The 23,202-nt window shown below is 39.8% G+C and overlaps 1 protein-coding gene and 1 long non-coding RNA gene across 9 annotated transcripts in view; both read left to right on the top strand.

Moving 5' to 3' along the window:
• LOC140632126 (uncharacterized) overlaps nucleotides 1-11,931 on the top strand; it is a 47,460-nt gene extending 35,529 nt beyond the window's left edge. For both annotated transcript variants that reach the window (XR_012029661.1, XR_012029662.1), the window contains 2 exons: nucleotides 9,866-10,227; nucleotides 11,794-11,931. This is a non-coding gene — a long non-coding RNA (uncharacterized lncRNA). The remainder of the gene's footprint in view (nucleotides 1-9,865; nucleotides 10,228-11,793) is intronic.
• Nucleotides 1-23,202, top strand: part of NRG3 (neuregulin 3) — a 1,035,395-nt gene that overhangs the window by 884,704 nt on the left and 127,489 nt on the right. The window lies entirely within an intron of this gene.

Here is a 23,202-nt window from a genome sequence, read left to right on the forward strand (position 1 = left end):
AGCATTTTCTGCTTGTATGCTCAATATGTGTTCATTGTATAAAATTTGGAAAGTAAAGAGAAATGTAAAAAGATTATTTATAATCTCACCACCAAGAGATATGTCATAAATAAACATTTCTCCTTTCAATCTTTCTTTCCTATAGTATTTATAAAAATATTGATATTATTGAATAATATGGTTCCTTGCTTTTCTTTTTCAAAAGTGTCTTACAATTTACAAGTTACAATTTGTAACTATTTTAAATTATAGTTATAAATTTTAACTGTCTTTATTGTTTCTAAAAAATGAAACTTAATCATATACATGTAAAAAGGCATATATATGTGTGTGGAAATGAACACATATATATGTAAAAAGACAAAATTATTAAATAACACTAAAAATCCTACAACTCAGTAATAAATATTTTTAAAATGTGGTGAGCATCCTTAAACACCACTCTGTGCTTATTTATACCTACCTATATTTATATATTAAAGATCTTGAATTCATACTGATTTCTCTAATTCCAGTTTTAGGTTACAGAATTTATTCTAGCCTTCCCCATTTCCTTATTCATAACTTTTTTCTCCATCAATAAAAAACTCAGCTTTCGTTGTTCACAACATATTGACTTATTTGTTGAATTCTCACATACACATAAAGAATTTCAGAATCATTAATTTGTGCCCTCATAAAAAACAAATTTACTAACTGAAGTACAGTACTTGTGCACAATGGGGTTGGCAAATCTTTCAATAAAGTGTCAGAAAGTAAAAAAAAAAAAAAAAAAAGGTCAGAAAGTAACTGCAGGAAACAGCCAACACATGACAAAGACAGAGTTCTCCCTCCGATGCCCATGTAGCTATATTCCAGGCTTCCTTCAGGTTGTGCCCATACGGAGGCGTCCTAATTGTCTGTTAAAATTAGAACCCCCTCCCCACTGCACCTGCTCCCTCCTTCCCTACTTCTCTCTGGAGCCCTGAACACACCATAACACATGCTCAGTCTATCCACTCTAATACACTCTACACATACACATGTTTATGAATAGAGACCTGAACATGTCTAAAATGTGAACATTGCTGGGGCTCCTGGGTGGCTCGGTTGCTTTAGCGTCTGCCTTTGGCTCAGGTAATGATCTTAGGGTCCTGGGATTGAGTCCCCATTGGCCTGTAGGTTCAGTGGGGAGTCCGCTTCTCCCCCTCTCTCTGCCTTTGCCGCTCCCCCTACTTGGGCTCTCTCTCTCTCTCTCTCTGTCTCTCTCTTAAATAAGTAAATATAATCTTTAAAAAAATAAATAAAATTTGAATATTGTTTAATCAGTAACAGACCATTTCATTGGGGGCTTCGATTATGTCAACATTTGTAGTCATAGTGTTTTAGATTTCATAAAGCATGGTAGATAATTTACTTATTTCTTTTGTTTACCTTCTTTCTTGACCTTTCTGGATGTGAAAAGCACAAAGCCAGAGTTACTAAAGAGGATATTCTAACTGCTGTAAATCTCAGTGGATTCACAGAGCAAGAGTTTATTTTTCTCTGTGTCATTAAAGCCTCTCTGTTCTACACAGGGCCTGAGTGTCCTCTGCTGGGCCCTTTACCTCCAGCCAGCTTAAAATAGTGAGATTTGAAGATCATTTAAGTACAGAGGAGCAGGCCTGGAATTAATGTTTATCCATTCCGCCTTGTAGCTATTCTTGTATTAATCAGAATATGCTAATGGCTATGTTATTATGGATTGAAATCTCTTTCCTAAAAAGACATGTGGAAGCCCTGGTATCTGTGAATGTAACCTTATTTAAAAATAGGACCTTTGCAGATACAATCAACTTAAAAAGCAGTCATGCAGGATTAGGGTGGACACTAAGTGTCCTGACTGATGTTCTTCTAAGAAAAGAGAAATGCGAAGACACAAAGGAGACACAGGGAAAAAGTTCATATGATAATAGAGGCAAAGGTTGGAGTTATGCTGCTAAGGAACACCAAGAATTCATGGCAATAACCAGACACTAAAAGAAGCAAGGAAAGATTCTTTCCTAGAAACTCTGTAGGAGGCATGGCCCTGTTGACATCTTGATTTTGGACTTCTAGCCCTTACAACTGTGAAAGAGTAAATTTATGTTGTTTTAAACCTCTTGGTTTAGAAAAATTTGTTACAGCTGTCGTAAAAAATTAAACCCTACTCTCGCACCAAAGTCTGTAGTAGGATTCTGCAGAGAAACAAGGCCAGTAGGTTGTGTGTGTGTGTGTGTGTGTGTGTGTGTGTGTGTATTCCACTCAAGGCCTTCGCCTCCTCTATTAGATCCTCTATTTCTAGTCAGTTTACAAAGTGAGGATTGCAGGGGCGTCTGGGTAGCGGTTGGTTAAGTGTCCAACTTTTGATTTCAGTTTGGGTCTTCATTTCAGGGTCATGAATTTGAGCCCCACACTGGGCTTCATGCTGGCATGGAGGCTACGTTAAAAAAAAAAAGGTGAGGGTTTAGGGACACCTGACTAGCTCAGTCAGCAGAGCATACAACTCTTAATCTCAAGGTTGTAGGTTCAAGCCCCATGTTGAGTGTAGAGATTACTTAAAAATTAAGAACATAAAAATAAGTGAGGGCTGAAGATCACATAAGTATTTTGAAATAATAACAGTCTATATATTCTATAGAACTCTATAGAATATATATTACTACATAGAATAATATCATCCCATAATATATTATTATTTATAATCTCCTATGGGTCCTGTTTGTCTATTTGTTTCTGTTTTTATATGATTAGTATAATTAAAAACATATTAATACATATAGATACATGATTTATTTTAGGGAATTGACTCCCATGACTGTTGGGGCTAGCAAGTCTAAAATCCACAGGGCAAGTTACAGATTGGAAATTCCTGCCGGAGTTGATGCTGCAGCTTTGAGGAAGAATTTTTTCTTCTTTGGAAAAACGCAGTTTTTAGCCTTAAGGCCTTTAACCAATTATGGGATAAGACTTATCTATTTTTTGAGGATCGTCTCCTTTCCTTAAAGTCAACTGAGTGTACATGTTTACTTCATCTATAAGACACCTTCACAGCAACACCTAGATTAGTGTTTGATTAAATTCCTGAGCACTATAGCCTAGCCACACTGATACATAAAGCTATCACATAGTACAAAATAAATCAAAATTTCTGCTGCTTGACACACAGAAAAAGGTTTATTTCTCTCCTTATAGTCAGATATTGAGTTTATTGGGAGGTGTGGGGAAGAGTGCTGGCCTTCACATGGTCACAGAGATCAGGAACCCATTTAGGAACTCAGAACCCATCCAGCGCCTCCTCCCTTTGGGGCAGTCAGAGAATTGTTTAAAACAACCCAGGAACTAGAATATATCCCTTTAAAAAAATTATATATATATATATATATATATATATATATATATATATATGCCAGAACTCAGCAGTGTGGCTCTGCTTAGGCAGCTACAAGGGTGGCTGGGAAGTGTGGTCTTCTTGACCAAGAGAAAAATAAGATGATTTTGAAGAACACAAAGCCCCTCATAGGCATTATTTTTTTGCTTTGTTCACTGCTATATCCCAAGAATCTAGAGAATTAGGCTCCAAAACATATTTGTTGAAGTACTAGTGAAAAAAGAAGATATCAATATAAAATAAATAATGTAAGAAATTCCAAAAGATTAAGCTTTAACATATTAGATATTAAAATACATATGAATGACCAAATTATCCCATCAAAAGAAAGATTATGTGAGAAAGCCAAGTACAATTCTATGCTGTTTCCAAGAAACAGATTTTAATGATCACTGAAGGTAGAAAATAAAGGGATAGGGAAGAGCTACTAGTCAAATACATTTTTTAGAAAAAAAAGAAAGCAAAAAAAAAAAAAAAAAAAAAGAAAGAAAAAAAGAAAGCATAAAGCTAAAGATGAGTTACAGTTACAGTATTAATGAGAGGCGAGGTGCTAAGTATGGTTAATGGGATGAATCAAGATAAAAAGGGACATTAAGTAATGATAAAAGCACAATTTATCAAGATGATAACCAGCCATTAACCAATATAAACCAATCTACATAGCAACTAAATATATAAAATAAAATATGTTAGATTTAAAAAATGTTTTATACCAATACAATTATGCTATAATAAAAACCCACAATATATATATATATATATATTTTGTGTGTGTGTGTGTGTGTGTGTCATAGTTGAAGAGATCTGTAGAGAGAGATATATGAGAACACAAGACGATCGATACCATATACAACTGAGAGGTTAGGTGCATTTTTTACATATTATTGAAGTAAAATAAATCACAGACAATGGCAGAAATTATAAAAGGAAGCTAGCTGGCTAATATGTTCTGGTAAGTGACTCTTTTTATGTGCCTCATTTGTTTGCTTCAAAAACATTTCCTTAAGTGTCTCTTTCTAATTAAAGCCCATTATACACACTGATGGACTCTGCGTTTAGCCCCTATTGACACGGCGCTGCTACACAGAGTATTCATCCAAATACAAAGAGCTACTTGAGTGTCAGAGATCTGTGCTGGGAAAAGCACTGTCTCCGGAGACCAAAGACTGGGTTTGAGTTCTGACCTTGCCATCACTGAACTAATTTAATGCTTCTGATACATGTGTTATTTATGTCTTGAATCACAAACTTGAGTTTAAATCCACACTCCTATGTATCAGTAATACGATCTTAGGTGATTACTTATCGTCCTTGAGATTCAATGTCCTTATCTAGAAAATGGGGAGACGATCTCAAAATGTAATTCTGTCCATAAATACATTCAACAACGTTTAACGTAGTAGTCCAAATAGTTTTATCTCCTGTGATCCAAAAAGCCCTTGCAATCCCCATTTAGAAAAAGAAACCGTATTTATGATACAATAACTAAAAAGCCAACGGAGACATATTTTGCAAAATAAAGCAATTATATCCCCCCAAAAGATTAATGAGGGGTTAATTAAGGCAGTGTTAAATAACAGATTCTGTTGCTTTTATTTATCAGAGTTCCAAAACACAGATTGGAAATTTAGAAAGGTCTAAATGTTTCATGCTTGCTTTGAGTTTTCTACACACCAGTGGTAGTGCTTAATACAGAAAGAACCCGGCTTCACGGGTGATCAATATGCATTAACTATGTTCTTCTTTGATATCTGAAAATAAAATTAAGATGATGGAGCTGTATCTTTGCTCTTGCTGCCAAAATGGATGGTAGTCCCCTGGGATTTTCCTGCTCAACAAATGTCTTCCTGATAAGGCCAAATGATTTCCCTTTTTACATCTATGGTATGATTGAAAATGAGGAATTGCTGATTTATAAAATAAGTTGTGATGCCAGAATAAAATGTCAATAGTGCTTACCCATGTAAGGCACAATGGAGAATTAAAACCTTCCTGAGCATGCAAAAAAAGGGGGGGCATTGATATTAAAAACCATAATAATTATGTGATAAAAGGACAGAAATTGAGGGAAATGGATAAACTGGGAAAAGGGAAAAGTTAATAAAAGACTATGGAAATGTATCATTTGTCTCAAGTCTTTGCAATATGCAAGAGAGAGAAACTGACGTGTAAGAGTATAAATAATGTAGCAAAAGGAAAGAAGAAATGCTTGGAATGAGAAAGACACAACAGAGGCACATGGGTGGCTCAGTGGTTGAGCCTCTGCCTTTGGCTCAGGTCATGATCTGAAGATCCCTGCATCAGGTTCCATGCTTCTCCCTCTGCCTATGTCTCTGCCTCTCTCTCTCTGCGTCTCTCATGAATAAATAAATAAAATATTTTAAAGAGAGAAAGAGAGAGAAAAAATACAGTAGGTGTTCTGTTTTAGCCATTTTGAATGTTTCTATGAAAGCCAACCTCAAAAAGTATTGAGAAGGAATATTAGTGCCCCCGAACTTTTAAGCTACCATAAATAAATGCACACATGCATGTACACACTGAGAATTTAGTAAACTTCAAGTGAGAGTTTGTTAAAAATATGGCTCATAGAATTTGCATCTTTAGCATGTACCTATGGCTGATTCTGATACAGATGTTCACTAGCTCACAGTTGTGAAACATTCTCTGGTTGTTTTATACTTCATCATTATCCCCAGAGAAATGAATTTTCTCCTACCACTTTTATCTTGTTTCCTGGATGGGATTATGGGTTCAGAACAACATAAAGAATTGAAAAATCCCTTTTTTAGTTATGTGGAAGAACTGAAGAAGTCCTGAATGAGCGCTGCAGATTGAGCAGAACATTAACGAGACTTATTTTTACCAATGGATTATGGTTACAGCAGAAGAAAGAGAACAAACAGGTAAACTTGTCACAAGATTCAGAAGAAAAGAGACTTGGAACATTCTTGAAAAAGAAGAGAATACAGCCCACACTGCAAAAACGATATTCAATTTCAGCATTCTGAAATTTGGGGAATTATAGCAGATGATGCTATATGATCTATTAAATGATCTATTAAAAGGCATTTGTATGAAACAACTAAAGCTCACTTTGAAGGGTTCCTGAACAATGATTATTCTTCAGTATCAAGTAGAATTAGAAGAGGAAGCAGCCTTCAGTGTTAATTCATAAGTAACTACTAAAAACTCAAAGGTAGAAGATTCCCTACTAGAAAAAAAATGAGACCAACTAGCAGGAATTGAAGATTATAAGAATAATGTCAAGATGGTGATGATGACAATAATGAGTGTGGGTACATATACATGCACACACTATATAAAGGTAAGACCATAAATAATTGTAAGAAGACTTGTATATATTCAAGTTGTATATATACAAGTTGTAATGGGTTGAGTTGTGTCTTCAAGATTCATAATTGAAGTCCTCTAAGCTCCAGTACCTCAAGCTGTGACCGTATTTGAAGACTGAATCTTTACAGAGGTAAATGAGTTAAAATAAGGTCCTTAGTGTGGGCCTTGATCCAATATGACAGATTGTCCCTGTAAAAAGGGGAAATTTGGACACAGGCACACAGGAAATACCAGATAAAGATGAAGGCAGAGATTGGGGTGATGCATCCATAAGCCAAGGAAGCCCAAAGATTGCCAGCCAACCGCAGGAAGGCAAGGAACAGATTCTCCTTCAGAGCTTATGGAACTTATCACACCAACACCTTGGTCCTGGACTTCCGGGCTGTGAGACAAAACTGTGAGGCAGTGACTTTCTGTCGTTCAAGTCACCCAGTTTGTGGCACTTTGTTTTGGCAGCCCTAGAAAACTAATACACGGGTGAAGCCCCGCCTCGTGGAACTTTCCATTCTAGTTTGGAGCAGGGAGGGAAATAGACAATTATCAAAGAGGGATGCCTGGGTGGCTCAGTGGTTGAGCATCTGTCTTTGGCTCAGGGCGTGATCCTGGAATCTGGGGATCGAGTCCCACATCGGGCTCCCTTCAAGGAGCCTGCTTCTCCCTCTGCCTGTGTCTCTGCCTCTCTCTGTGTGTCTCTCATGAATAAATAAACAAAATCATTAAGGAAAATAAATAAATAAATAATAAATTCTAAGGAATAAAGAATAGTAGGGTGAGGGAGATAAGAAAGTGCTCTTTTATAAAATATGATCTCTGCTAAAATGCCATTAGAATTGAAAAGAGGTGAAGACTGAACTGTGTTGACATCTGAAGGAAGAGTATCTGAAGATAGACGAGGTAGTCCATCCGTGGCTCTAAGGAAGAAGAATGCTTCTGGGTTAGAAGAGCCACAAGGACGTGAGGGTGGTTGCACCTCAGTAAGTGAGAGGGAGGATGATAGCAGTGTGGTCAGAAGGGAACATGAGAGAAATCGGGGAGCAGAATCATCCGTGCACATCTGTGGGGGATGCTTCAAGAAGCTTCTACTGAAGAGAAGCTGTTTAACACAGAGACAGTTGAATGTTAGCACTGGGAGGAAAAGATGAAGCTGGTGCAGAGGAGGATGTGGTTTGCTGCAGTTCCTTAACCTTCCAGAGCCTTGGGGCCTCCAGCCATCACACGATCACTCCTCTCACCCATATCTTTGGGTGGAATGTGTGGACCCTAGTGAGCCGTCCTCACAATTTAGTCCCTGCAACGAGCAAATAGACTTCATTTCCTCTAGAGAGGGCTCAGTTTGAACAAGGGGGAGGGGGAAATGTCATTATTTAAATTTCATATGGCTTTCAACCTTTTATCTAGGGCTTACCATCCATCTATTAACATGAAGAAAAGTAAAATTACTTAAAATTCAAGCTGACTTGACACTAAGTAAAATTGTTTGGTTTAATAATAGCCAATGCTCATAGAAGAACATTTCAATAATAAGTGCTGAACAGCTGGAAATCCCACTACATTTGTTGAAAATTTCTTTGCACCTAGCTGCTTAAATATTTTGTTTAGTTACCATACAAATTGCCTTATTTTATATTCCAGTTTTTTTTTTCCAGAGGGCAAGAAATGCCAATTTAAAAAAGAAAATATTTTAAGTAGAGTAAAATTTATGGACAACATGGTGATATTGAGTTCAGTGTAATTGCATCTAATTTTGCACTATAATAAGTTAATCAATCAGCTTCTTAATTTTGTGGCAGTAACAAATTTCAGTCCACAGCACATGGAGCGGATGTGTATAAAAGGCCATTTGTGTGGTGGGTTCGAAGACAGAATACTTAAAAACTGGGTTTGAATCCCAGTACTGTTCGTCACGGGTTAAGGAAACTTGTTAACCTCTAGGTGCCTCAGTTTCACCTCTGATGTGGGAATAAAAACAGCTCTAGGTTTTATTCGTAAAAGTGCTGTGGGTTTTCAAGGAATTAAGACAGGTAAAGTACGCAGAGGGATGACGGCTTAGATGAAGCCTTCACACAATTTAAGCTATATTTTTGTTTAAAGATTTTATTTATTTATTCATGAGAGAGACAGAGAGAAAGGCAGAAACACAGGCAGGAGGAGAATGCAGGGAGCCCAATGTGGGACTCGATCCCAGGACCCCGGGATCACAGCCTGAGCCAAAGGCAGATGCTCAACCACTGAGCCACCCAGGTGTCCCAATTTAAGTTATATTAATTTCACTTTCCTCATTTCTGTTTTTAAGAAGAAAAACCCCTGTTTCCCACTGGGTTAGGGAAAAGTAGGATCACCGTCTGTCCCTGATCCTGTCCCCAGAAGCTTGTGTCAGAGCTTGGTAAAGACGTGTGACCCAAGCATTGGCATGGTTGGAGGAGGGCAGAGATGGTGGCACGGCCCCACCTCTCCATGCTGGCACCTGCTGAGCCCCGCCTCTCCATGCTGGCACCTGCTGAGCCTCACCTCTCCATGCTGGCACCTGCTGAGCCCCACCTCTCCATGCTGGCACACTGAGCTGTCCTAATCACTGTCATAGTTTCAGTCCCCAGAGGTCATTGCTGCATCCTGCAGTCCCAACTTCATGGCTCATTTCTGGCAAAAGCTCTCAGTGGCTGTGCCCATCAGGTGTGTCGGGAATAAGAGGGCCCGCATCCCTCTTCCTACCTGGTGTCTGTGAGGCCCATCTGTCTGGAACCTGCCGGCACTGCACCCTTGGGTGTGAAGCTGCTGCAGGGGAGGGGGTGCAGGGGACCCGGGCTGCTCTGTGCTTCTGGTGGCTGCAGGGCCTGTGCTTTGGAAGCTCCGGGCCATCTCGTGTGGGGAACCCTCTCCCTGCCTCTGACCCGAACCGTAGACGGAGGAAGGCGAGCACAGCCTGCCGAAGCAGGGCACGGACTTCCTTCTGCACGTGCTGCTGCCTTTCCTCCATCTCTTCCCTCCTGCAGAATCTTTAACATACGAGTCTGTGCGTGGGGTCTGACCCTTTGTCTAACCCACCAAATCTATCATTTTATATTTCTCTTCCTTCCAGACCAGCTCAATAACTTTCTTTTTTTTTTTTTCTTCTTAATGGCTAAGACCTTTCTCCCTGAAGCATTGGAGGAAGGGACACGGAATAGAAAGAACGACACGTCCCAGAGATCACACCGAGTCCAACTGCAACAACCCATGCAGTTGTACAGTTTTCCTTTATTTAATCAAATGTTCCCTCTGTGCCAAGAATGATTCCAGACTCTGTAATATAAAAAGAAGTTAAGCATGGTCTTTTTTATGAAGTTGCTTACCATCGTTTGAGGAAAGGTGGGCAAGCAAACCGTTAACTGCAGTGATTAAAGTGTGATGATGCTCAGGAGCACATACGCATAAAAGACCATCTCTGTTGGAGGCATCATGTGGGGAAAGACATGCTTTCCAGGGCTCACGGGCCTTGCACAGGCAAGGTGAGGCGTTGGGGTTGGAGAGGGAGTGTGAGGGTAGGGCCGGGCAAGCCGGCTGGGGGGTGGGGGGGTGGGTCGTTAATGTTCGATGCACCAGGCCCTGCAAGTCAAGGTGGCACGTTGTGGGTGACGGCAGTGTGAGTCAATGAAATGAGATGCTTCAGGTCTTGAGTGGATTAATCCACATCTCTGGATCTTAGTTCCCTCAACTATAAAGCGCTGTCTCTGGGAAGGGTGCTATCAAGATGCACCGGGAGGGGGTCCTGTAGACCCTCGAGTGTATCATTTGCAGTTGGTAGTTTAGGGGAATGATGCTGTAGACTCTGTTCATTTGCCTTGTTAATGTCGAAGTGATGCAAAATCAGTTTTCTAGATATATCCATGCTGAGCTACTTACTGACATCCACACACCACTTAGAAAAAGTAATCTCACGAATAGGATGCCCAGCAGAATGAGGATTTTCATTAAGCAGCTAGGAAATACAGATAGTTACCAAGCCTGTTGGAAGAAAGTAGTGGGAGGACAAGGGGAAGAACTTCAAAGTATGGGGATTGGACTGAGGTCCCAGCTAATTATGGGCAGAATTAGATAATGGTTTCTTCCATTATCTTAATAAAGGAACTTCCCTTGATTTTTCTCCTCTACCAAGAATAATCCAGCTACTCTGGGGGAAGCCATTATTGTGAGAAGGCTGTGCCAGTTTAATTTCTATTTCTTTATTTCTCTTAAATAAAGGAAGCTTACATTTGTCCTTACGTTATTAACTACTTAATGGATTTTGGAAGCAGGTAGCAAAAGAAGAATCATTCTTTGCATTTAAATGAGACAAATAACACTCTTGGCTGATTATGCATTTAGAGAAAAAAAAAAGTTTCATCCTATTGCTACGTTTTAAGTCCGCAAAAGTAATAAATTAATCCATTAGTGAGCCTAAGTGTGTCCTCTGTTGTGCTCATTATCAAGTATTCCCAGGTGTTCAGGGGTTTATAAGTATAAATTGATGTGGCTTTTAAATTTGGTAACAGGAATATCCAGCATAGGGATCATAAGCTATGAAACTATTCCAATATCATTGCTTTTTATTAAAAAAAAACTTATAGAATTAAAAAACAAATTAAGATGCCCCCCAATATTATAATGTGTTATCTTGTCACAAGGAAGCAATGAAACATAATTAACAATAGAAACCACAGAATTGCCATATTTTCTACCCAAGTTGCCTGATCCTATGAATCATTTTAGAAGCACAACACGCAACTTTAGGCACCACAATTAAATGCATTTAAACAAATAAACTGATTGATTTATTCAGAGGCTCATTATGCTTTGATTTGTGTGTTTAGACAACAAAAATGCTTTGAGCAGTTAATGCCTACGAGATAGGGAACATAGTCCCGAAGAAGGTGAGCTTGCTGGATAAATTACCACGAGATAAAATTGAAAAAGCAAAGTGTTAACTGGGGAGGACGCCACTCGGGATCTTGTTTGAGCTGAGTATGAAAAGATGAGCAAGAAAAGCAGTTCTTCCAAATATCTGTTGTGTTGAGACACTTGCATTCGTCCCATAGGTGGGGCTCAGTCTGTACATGGAGAAGACGCAAGGGCTGAGCACAGGAGAGCAGAACATGAGGATCACACGAAGTACGGAGAAAAGCCCCCACAAGATTTTTCATGCAAAAGAGGCTTTTTTCTGTAATTCCAGTGGCTATCAAATGCTTCCTTTTTTTTCAAGAGACGTTAAAATAAGAACTTCTTATATGAGTAGCCACCTGGGTGAAGACCTCAATTGACTGAAATGGTAAAATGGGGTGGAAAAAAATTTACCTGTTTTTTTTTTCCCCTCCCTGACGTTGATTCATGATCCAATGAGGAATAAACTATATAACCCCAAGTATAGAATTTGTGTTTGTGTCTGCATGTGTGTGTTCGTGTGTGTGTGTTGGAAATGCCCCCAAATCTGAAAGACACGGGTGGCAAATATAGCCTGAGGGATAGCATTCTAGTTTTACTTTATAGTTTGCTTTATTATAGAATAACCTTATAACATACGTGATTTTTTTTGGCCTTAGCCCTGAAACAGTTACTCGAGCCTGTCATAAATTGTACTTTCTCAGCTACCGCCCATTTTTCTGAGTCCCGACCTAAGAGTACCTCTTTCTGGTTATGACCTTGATTTGCCTCATTTGGATGAATTATCTTTGCTACTTTTTTGGCATGGAATACCTTGGGAAGTTGTTTTGGGTCCAAGAATCTTCTACTTCACCTTAGGTAATATTTCCCTATGGTTCTTTCCTCTTTTGTAGATGAGAAGCAGATGACTCCTTTTTTGGGGATCTCTGTGTCACCAAAGTGGTCATCTCTGTTGGGAGCTGTATGTTAGTTGTGTTCAGAACAATATTTCTTTTTTTTTTCTTTGTAAGGTTTATTTATTTATTTGAGAGAGAGAGAGAGAGAGAGAGAGAGAGAGAGAGAGAGGGAGGGAGAGAGAGAGAGAGAGAGAGAGAGAGAGAGAACAAAGTAGGGGGAGGGGCAGAGAGAAAGAATCTCAAGGAGACTCCCCACTGAGCACGGAGCCTCACAAGGCTCAACCTTGACCTGAGCTAAAGTCAAGAGTGAGATGCGTAACCAATGGAACCACCCAGGCACCCCTAGAACAATGTCTCTTAAAATATATTCATCATTTTCTGAATTACTATCAACTGTGAAGACATTGCAGTTTTGAATTCGGGAATGCTTAAAGACACAATATTAAAACAATGTGTTAACAAAGACTTTAATTAGTGTGGCAATTATAAAAACATGGAATGCTGATTGCCATGTACTCCTTTCTTTTATTTCCCTTTTTACAGGAACACTTTTCCCCATTTTATAATAATCCTTTTATCTATTAATCATAATCTCTTCTGTATGTCTTTCTTGATAATTAAAATAGGTTCAAGTTGATAAGTTAGTAAAAGTGCACACAATAGCTATTTCAAAGGCTGCATAAATATTTTGAGATTATTAAGGAGTCATTCTTTAAGCAGTGTATACACTAGTATTTTAATTACCATGAGAAATTTAATATCTTTCTCTTGATAATGGATTCAAGTGAATCCTAAGTTATACACAAAAATCATATGACAAAGATGCATATATTGGACTTTTCTGATAACAACCTGGTCATTTTTGGACTTTGGATGTATAGACTCATGTAGCCTTAACTAAATATACTTTGATTGGGGAAAACTTTCTAAAAACATTTGCAGGTATTCTTTCTTTCTTTCTTTCTTTCTTTCTTTCTTTCTTTCTTTCTTTCTTTCTTTCTTCCTTCCTTCCTTCCTTCCTTCCTTCCTTTTTTTTTTTTTTGGTATTGGAAGAGTTGCCACCAGAGATGTCATGTTCCTTGGAATCCTCAAAAACTGAAGTGACAGTGTACAGGCTGGATGTGCTCTGAAGGAATATGAATATAATCTGCAGTGGGCAAAGGGTCTGACCCACAGAGCATTTCATTCAATAAATATTTATTGAGCATCTACAAAGTGTCAGACTCTATGATAAGTTGCAATGATAATTCAATGAGGAAAAGAAGCATCAACCCTTCACTCATGAGATTTAAGTAACTTTCCACCCTAAGAATCCAGGAACCTTCAAATATGACCTTTCGGTTTTCACAGAAGCTTATATTCTCCAACTGGTAAAGGGGGCTTGACTACATTACAGCTGATTTTTAAGTTATATGAAATAACATGGGTTGAAATGCCCAGCCAATAAAATATGAGAAGTTGAGAGAGCCAAAAAAATATGAGAAGATTCTGGAGGAATTACTGCAAGCTCAGGAGCAGGAGCTCTTGGTGTTTTCAGCTGTACAAAGTTGCTTTCCTTAATCATATAATCAAAAAAGCAGTATCTTTTTTGAATGAAAACATCAATGTGATGCTAATTCTCATTCAGTTCTTCAGTCAGTAATTGTGACCATGGAATCAGATCTGAGTTGAAAGCTCCAAGATGTTTTCCCTGGAAAATTCCACAGGCTGCTTAGGCGAGATTCATCTTCGAGGAGCAGGCTAGGCAGATGGTCACTCATAAACCCTGTTGCAACCCTGTTTCAATATTTTATCTCGTGGAGCAGAAAGCTCCTCTTGAGTTGGCACCGCCTGGCCACGTAGCACAGTCTCTGTGCTTGCTATTGCTACAAATGGACATTCTTATTTAGAGGATGTGAAATAAAGGAACTGGCGATAGCGCTTTTGGGAAGAAAAATAAAGAAGCCATGTGGTATAACAGGCCCATGGAAGGAGCATGGGGCTATGTGCTTTTCTGGAAAAGTGATTTTGCTTCTTAATGATTGATGACCTGTTACGAGGCTGGCCACAGTAATAATGTCAGGGCTCAACTCTCAACAGTGAAAAAAGCTGTCAATTCTGATATGATGGAGGGGAGAGGGGCATTGGGATGATAGGGCTAAAATGGCCATAGGATGTCCTCTGACTCAGGTTCATGATGTACCGTGATTTTGTGTAAAATTGGCCTTAACTTCATTTTACAGGCACAGAGGAAAGACTAGAAAAAGCTAGAACCAAAAATTAACAGGAATTACTTTTAGGGGGTAGAGAGAGAGGTGTCAATTTCATATCAATATGATGTTTTACTTTCTAAGATTTATTTACTAACATGTGTAAAGTTTAAAATTGAATATATAGTGCTGATAAAAATACATAGTTAACAAGGTCGCATCATTTAGCAGAGGGAGCTTAGAGTTTGGAATCTGCCCTGCAATTCACCTCCTAACTTGCATTAAGTATCTGGAAAAAGGATGATGTGATAATATCTCTCTCCTCTTAGGACAATGGTACCCAGAGAGTGACTGTCCTGTCTCCCATCCCCACCCCCAGCCTCGGGCTGGTGCTCTAGCCTGCTCTCCTCCCTCCCCCCTTTAGGAACTCAGGCCTCAAAGAGTCAGGTCAGGCTGCTACTCTGCTCCTTTTCTCAATGACTGCCAGGGGATCACTCCTCTCTGATGGCACACTTATATGCTCTGGTAGCCTGTGGTGAACCCTGTTCCTCTGTCCTTTGACCCATGAATCTTTCTGGAAGCTATATATAGGGGCACTTGGGTGGCTCAGTGTTTGAGCATCTGCCTTCAGCTCAGGTCACGATTGCAGGGTCCCACATCGGGCTCCCCACATGGAGCTGCTTCCTTCTGCCTGTGTCTCTGCCCCCTTCCTCCCATGTGTCTCTCATGAATAAATAAATAAAATCTTTAAAAAAAGGAAAAAGAAAAAAAGAAACCCTCAAGTCTGTGTCCCAGCCTTTCCTGCATCATCTATCTTGCAATAATAAATGGTGACATGCATACCAATGTCTCCACATAGGACATCTCATAACCATGTCTGTGATCTTATCTGGGAGCAAGCAGGATACACTCAGTGTTGAAGCATGAGGCAATTACATCTCTTTACAATGATTCTACAAACTACTAGAGAACGATAAGCCCAGCTGCTAGGGGTCAGCAAATATTCAAGACCCAGCTTACCATCTTCCTAAATCCAATTTAGTCTTCTCGGTTGGGATGGACTACTTCTTCCTGAAGTGTCACTAGTGAAAAGCCATTTGACAAGGACCTGTGGGTGGACTCTAGACAGTAACAGATTTCAGTTCAGTTATTAAGGAAAAAACATTTATAACTGACACAGTTTATAGTTTGGTGGTGGTTTTCCTGGGCACTTACATGGCATCTATTTCCCAGAGTAGGTGCCATCGTCATTAATTCCACAGGTTCTTCATGACAAAGTGGTTGTTTACATCCAGGTGGGAGATGCTGCCTCCTGAATCAGCCAGGAGAGTCTCAGCACACATATGAAGGTCATTGGACATTCTCGCAGTGCAGAAACCTGTTGCACTTTAAGCCAGTATTCTAACTTTTTAAATCACGGAACAGTGTCTTCATGTAGCATATCTCTCCACACCCCGTGGGACAGGGCTTGAAAGCATCACATTTGGGATTGTTCAGTGATAGAATTGCCTTGTTCAGTTACATGTAACACAGAAATGGCACCGAAACCTGCATTCATGTTGCTCTGTCCTGGGGCTCCCTTGCAGTGAGTCCCTTGTCACAAGCTGGGTAGCCTCTTGCTTCATCTCACCCTGGGATTAGAATCAAGTTAAGGATTTTTAACTCTTGTTCTTCCTCACCCTGTCCACACTAAGGACATTGTTGGTAGCCTCTGTCTGTCAACATATGGAAAAAAAAAAATAGAGAGACTTCAAACTGCTCACACACAAGCAACCAGGGACACTTTGGGAAAATGTGGGCCTTGAATTTCCAGGAGTTTTTGACTTTATGGAATATTAAGTTTGTCCATCTAGTCACCTGCCACACCCTCAACTCTCAAGAATATTTCAGGCTTAGGGGCGCCTGGGTGGCTCAGTCAGTTGAGTGTCCAACTTTTGATTTCAGCTCAGGTCATGATCTCGAGGTCATGAGATGGAGCTCTACGTGGTCAGGCTCTGCACTCAGTGGAGAGCCTGCTTAGGATTTTCTCTCCCTCTCCTGCTGCCCCTCTCTCTCCACTTCTGCTCTTTCTCTTTCTCTAAAATAAATAAATCCTTAAAAAAAAAAGCATATCGGGTCTGTAGCAGGGCTGCAGTCATTTGTTGAGTACACTGCCAATTATTTGGTTCAATGTTTGGAACATATTCAGACACAACTATGTACCCTTTGCAAGGTGTACATACCTACATACCCCTATGCAAGCAAATCACTTCAATTAGACCAGTGTCATCATGAAGAAATGCCCCTGGTAACCAATGAAGATATATTAGAGATTTGCCAGTTTGGTTCCTGGAGAGAGAGAACCCCCCTCCACCTGGCTTATATTCGGCACTGTATCAATAAACTACAGGTAAGCAAGGAAGTGAGCCTGAGGATACATGAAAGTAATTTGTTCTCTTAAGTGGATTCAATACCTCCTCCCTGAACATTTCATTACCTGATAGTTTTGTGTTAAAAAAAAATAATTTTTTTAAAAAATTGCTCTTTCTTCATAGAGAGGGCAAAGACAAATGCTGAGTATATATACCCAGTCACTAAGCGTCAAGCTGCTTAGTGTCAATTCTGTTTCCACCATTTACAACAATGCAGTTGAGGCGAAGTTCCTTCCTGTCTCTCTGCCTCTGTTCCTCATCTGGATAAGGATAGTGACATTCTACGTTTCTGCAAAATGATATATAAAGCAATTTCTGGTAAGAGTAAGTGCTCAATAAATGTTAGCCACTATTATATAATCCAAAGATGTGACTATCCTCAAAGAACTGTAATTTTTACAAATAAAAGTTAATCAAACTCAGCCACAAAAAGTTAATATCACTCAGCCATAAAAAAAAGAAAGAAAGACGTCTTGTCATTTGCAACAATGTTGTTGGACCTAGTGGGTATTACGCTACGTGAAATAGGTCAGATGGAGAAAGACAGATACCATGTGATTTCACTTAAATGTGGAATTTAAACAAAACAAAACAAATGGACAAACAAAAACAGAAACAGACTCATAAATACAGAGAACAAAGTGGAGCTTGCCAGAGATGGGGAGATGGAGGAATGGGCCAAACAGGTGAAGGGAATTAAGAACAGAAAAAAGTTAACCAAACTGTTAACAAGAGGGAGAGGCAGGGCAAGGTGGTGGAGGAGTAGGGTCCTCACCTCACCTGGCCCCAACTTACCTGGATAACTTTCAAACCATCCTGAACACCTGTGAATTCTACCTGAGACGTAACAAGAGGACAGTCTGAATGCTACAAAGGGTTTTCACTTTTAACAAGGTAGGAAGGCAGAAAAAAGTTAAATAAAAAGGAATCAAGTGGGGGATGGGGCCCACGAGGAGCCGGGCTAAGGAGGGCAGCGACAGCCTCAGGACAGGAGAGCCCAGCCCCGGAGATGTGGGAACTTTAAACATCTGCCCCAGATTCTTCCTGAACTGAAAGTGCTCAGCAGGGAAATCGGCCTGAACCCAGGAGGGACAGGGAGGCCTCCCGTCTCCCGCGATCACTACTAGAGGAGGGCGCCCTGGGGAGCACACTGCACACTGGGTGATCTCAGTAAAGGGCTGGAGCACACACCCAGCAGGCCTTGGGGAGAAGCTGGTGGGTCCGGGGGTGGGGGGAGCTGCAGGCAGAGGGGTCTGCACCCTGCTGCCATTGGGAGCTGCAGCCCTGGGATCTGTGTACCTGCGTCATCTGGGAAGCACCTAGACCAATGTGGACTGGGAGCTGCAGGTAGTTACTGGGTGAGCTGACTCCAGGGCTGGAGAGCTGGCCACTGCCAGTGGTTAATGTTGTTCCTCCTGGTGTCACCTTGTGCCTGGGAGAGGTGGGGCCACCTGGGGTCAACAGCTCCCACTGAGCCCGGCACACAGCGCGGGGGGTGGGGCGGGGGGGGGAGGCATCTCCCCAGGTGCACACACCTGAGAATCAGGACAGCAGCCCCTCCCCTAGAAGACCAGCTGGAAGGACAGGGGAAGAGCAAGTTCTTGACCCAGCAGCGTGGGAAAGCTCCAGGGGAAGTCGAGGGATTTACAGTATATAGAACCAGAGAGTACCCCTCTTTTCCCCCCTTTTCCAGTACAACTCATTTTTATATCAGACTAAAAATTTCCAATATTTTTTTCTCTTTTCTACCTTAACTACAATATTTTACCACCTCTTCATTCTCAAGTTTCTTTCTGGCTTTCATATTTCTACAATTACAGGTCCTAGATATATTTTCCACTTCTAAATTCCCTTCAACATACTCAAATTAATTTTGGGAGATATACTAGATATGAGTTTCTGTTTTCTCTACCTTATTTCGTTCTACAATGGCGGAAGTTAATACCTTTTAAAATATGACCAGCATGCACCTACAACCAAGTGGCATACTGTGCTGGTTCATTCTGAGATTCCTCATTCCCATTCTGGAATGGGAATTTTACCATTCTTTTACCTCAGTTATGTTTTGGTGTCAATGTTGGGGCCTTCTACAAGTATTACTGGTTTATATAAATTTGAGACTGAGCATCTTCTAACATACAGAACTTCATACACTCAGAACCAAGAGGACCACCCTCTAGGAACCCTCAGGTAGACTACATTCTCCTTCCACTACCACTTCACCACCACCATCTCCCAGTACCCCCCCTTTTTTCCGTCTCTCTTTTTTTCATTTTCCTCTTTCATTTTTTTCTCTTCTTTTTTTTTCTTTTGCTTATTTTTCTTCTTTGAGATTTTTGGCCTTTTATTTTTTAGTACTTTGTTTTAAGATTTGTTTTTCACTTTAGGGGTCCTTTTATTTTGTTCTGATCTTTGTTTTCATTTTCAGGTCTCTGACCTCATCAGAATCATCTAGGGTGAAATTTACTTAAGTTGTGGTTGATATTCTTGGTTCAGCCCACTCATACAGCCACTCTGCACTGAACAAAATGACTAGAAGGAAGAACTCACCACAAAAGAAAGAAGCAGAAATAGTACTTTCTGCCACAGAGTTACAGAATATGGATTACAATTAAATATCACAAAGCCAATTCAGAAGCACAATTATATAGGTACTAGTGACTCTGGAAAAAAGAATAAAGGATTCTAGAGACTTTTTTATTACAGAATTGAGATCTAATCAGGCCAAAATTAAAAATCAATTAAATGAGATGCAATCCAAACTGGAGGTCCTAAGATGAGAGTTAATGAGGTGGAAGGAAGAGTGAGCAACACAGAAAATGAGTTGATGGCAAGGAAGGAAGCCGAGGAAAAAAGAGAAAAACAAGAGACCATGAGGAAAGGTCAAGGGAAATAAATGACAGCCTCAGAAGGAAGAATCTACATATAATTGGGGTTCCAGAAAATGCCAAGAGGGCCAGAGGGCCAAAAGATATATTTGAACAAATCATAGCTGAGAACTTCCCTAATTTGGGGAGGGAAACAGGCATTCAGATCCAGGAGATAGAGTGGTACCCCCCCAAAAAAAATCAGTAAACATTATTCAACATCTCGACACTTAATAGTGAAACTTCCAAATTTCAAAGATAAAGAGAAAATTCTTAAAGCAGCGAGAGACAAGAGATTCTTAACTTATCTGGGGAGAAATATCAGATTCACAGCAGACCTCTCCACAGAGACCTGGCAGGACAGAAAGGGCTAGCAGGATATATTCAGAGTTCTAAATGAGAAGAACATGCAGCCAAGAATACTCTATCCAGCAAGGCTCTTATTTAGAATAGAAGGAGAGATAAAGAGCTTCCAAGATAGGCAGAAATGGAAAGAATATGTGGCCACCAAACCAGCTCTGCAAGAAATATTAATGGGGACTCTGTAAAAGAAAAAAGAAAGCCCAAAGAAATAATCCACAAAAATAGGGACTGCATAGGTATTACGATGACACTAAATTCATATCTTTCTTTTTTTTTTTTCAAATTTGTTTATGATAGTCACAGAGAGAGAGAGAGAGAGAGAGAGGCAGAGACACAGGCAGAGGGAGAGGCAGGCTCCATGCACCGGGAGCCTGATGTGGGATTCGATCCCGGGTCTCCGGGATCGCGCCCTGGGCCAAAGGCAGGTGCCAAACTGCTGCGCCACCCAGGGATCCCCATATCTTTCAATAGTTACTCTGAATGTGAATGGGCTAAATGATCCCATCAAAAGATGCAGGGTTTCAGACTGGATAAAAAAGCAAGACCCATCTATTTCCTGTCTACAAGAGACTCATTTTAGACCCAAGAACACCTCCAGCATGAAAATGAAAGGTTAGAGAACGATTTACCAAATAGTCCTCAAAAGAAAGCAGGGGTAGCAATCCTCATATCAGATAAGTTAAAGTTTATCCCAAAGACTGTAGTAAGAGATGAAGAGGGACACTATATCATACTTAAAGTGTCTATCCAACAAGAGGACCTAACAATCATGAATATTTATGCCCCTAATGTGGGAGCTTCCAAGTATATCAATCAATTAATAACCAAAGTAAAGACATACTTAGATAATAATACACTAATAATAGGAGACTTCAACATGGCACTTTTGGCAAATGACAGATATTCTAAGCACAACACCACCAAAGAAACAAGGGCTTTAAATGGTACACTGGGCCAGATGGATTTCACAGATATATACAGAATTTTGCATCCAAATGCATCTGAATACACATTCTTCTCAAGTGCACATGGAACTTTCTCCAGAATAGACCACATACTGGGTCACAAATTAGGTCTCAACCAATACCTGGGGTTGTCCCCTACGTATTTTCACAGTGATTTGAAAGTGCTTTGAAACTAGAACTCAATCACAAGAAGAAATTTGGAAGAAACTCAAACACGTGGAAGTTAAAGAGCATACTACTAAAAGATGAATGGGCCAACCAGGAAATTAGAGAAAAATTAAAAAGATTCATGAACTAATAAAAAATGAAGATACAACCATTCAAAATTTTGGGGATACAGAAAAAGCAGTCCTAAGAGGGAAATACATTGCAATACCAGCCTCCCTCAAAAAATTGGAAAAAAACTCAAATACACAAGCTAAAGGAACATCTAAAGGAACTGTAGAAAGAACAACAAGTAAAACCTACACCAAGCAGAAGAAGAGAGATAATAAAGATTTGAGCAGAACTCGATGAAATAGAGACCAGAAGAACTGTAGAACAGATCAACAAAACCAGGAGTTGGTTCTTTGAAAGAATTAATAAGATAAATAAACTATTAGCCAGCCTTATTTAAATAAAAAGTCTAAAAAATTTAATAAAATTATGAATGAAAGAGGAGAGATCACAACCAATACCAAGGAAATACAAACAATTTTAAAAATGTAGAGCAGCTATATGCAAATAAATTAGGCAATCTAGAAGAAATGGATGCATTTCTGGAAAACCACAAACCACCAAAACTGAAACAGGAAGAAATAGAAACCTGAACAGGCCAATAACCTGGGAGGAAACTGAAGCAGTCATTGAAAACCTCCCCACACACAAAAGCCCAGGGCCAGATGGCTTCCCAGGGGGGGATTCTATCAAATGTTTAAAGAAAAAATAATACCTATTCTACTAAAGCTGTTCTGAAGGATAGAAAAGGATGGAATACTTCCAAACTCATTTTATGAGGCCAGCATCGCCTTAATTCCAAAACTAGACAAAGACCCACCAAAAAGGAGAATTGTAGACCAATATCCCTGATGAACATGGATGCAAAAACTCTCAACAATATACTAGCCAAGAGGATCCAACAATACATTAAGAAGATTCACCATGACCAAGTGGGATTTATCCCCAGGATGCAAGGCTGGTTCAACACTCATAAAATAATCAACATGATAGATCATATCAACAAGAGAAAAAACAAGAACCTCGTGATCCTCTCAATAGATGTGGCGAAAGCATTTGACAAAAACAGCATCCATTCCTGATCAAAACTCTTCAGAGTGTTGGGATATAGGGAACATTCCTCAGCATCTTAAAAGCCATCTATTAAAAGCCCACAGCAAATATCATTCTCAATGGGGAAAAACTGAGAGCCTTTCCCCTAAGATCAGGAATAAGACAGGGATGTCCACTCTCACCACTGCTATTCAACATAGTCCTAGAAGTCCTAGCCTCAGCAATCAGGCAACAAAAAGAAATAGAATGCATTTAAATTGGCAAAGAAGAAGTCAAACTCTCCCTCTTCAAAGATGACATGATGCTGTACACAGAAAACCCAAAAAACTCCACCCCAAGATTGCTAGAACTCATATAGCAATTCGGCAGTGTGGCAGGATACAAAATCAATGCCCAGAAATCAGTGGTATTTCTATACACTAACAATGAGACTGAAGAAAGAGAAATTAAGGAGTCAATCCCATTTACAATTGCACCTAAAACCATAAGATATCTAGTAATAAACCTAAGCAAAGAGGTGAAGGATCTATATCCTAAAAACTACAGAACACTTCAGAAAGAAATTGAGGAAGACACAAAGAGATGGAAAAATATTCCCTGTCATGGA

Source organism: Canis lupus, chromosome 4 (genome assembly GCF_048164855.1).
Source record: "Canis lupus baileyi chromosome 4, mCanLup2.hap1, whole genome shotgun sequence".
NCBI lineage: Eukaryota > Metazoa > Chordata > Mammalia > Carnivora > Canidae > Canis > Canis lupus.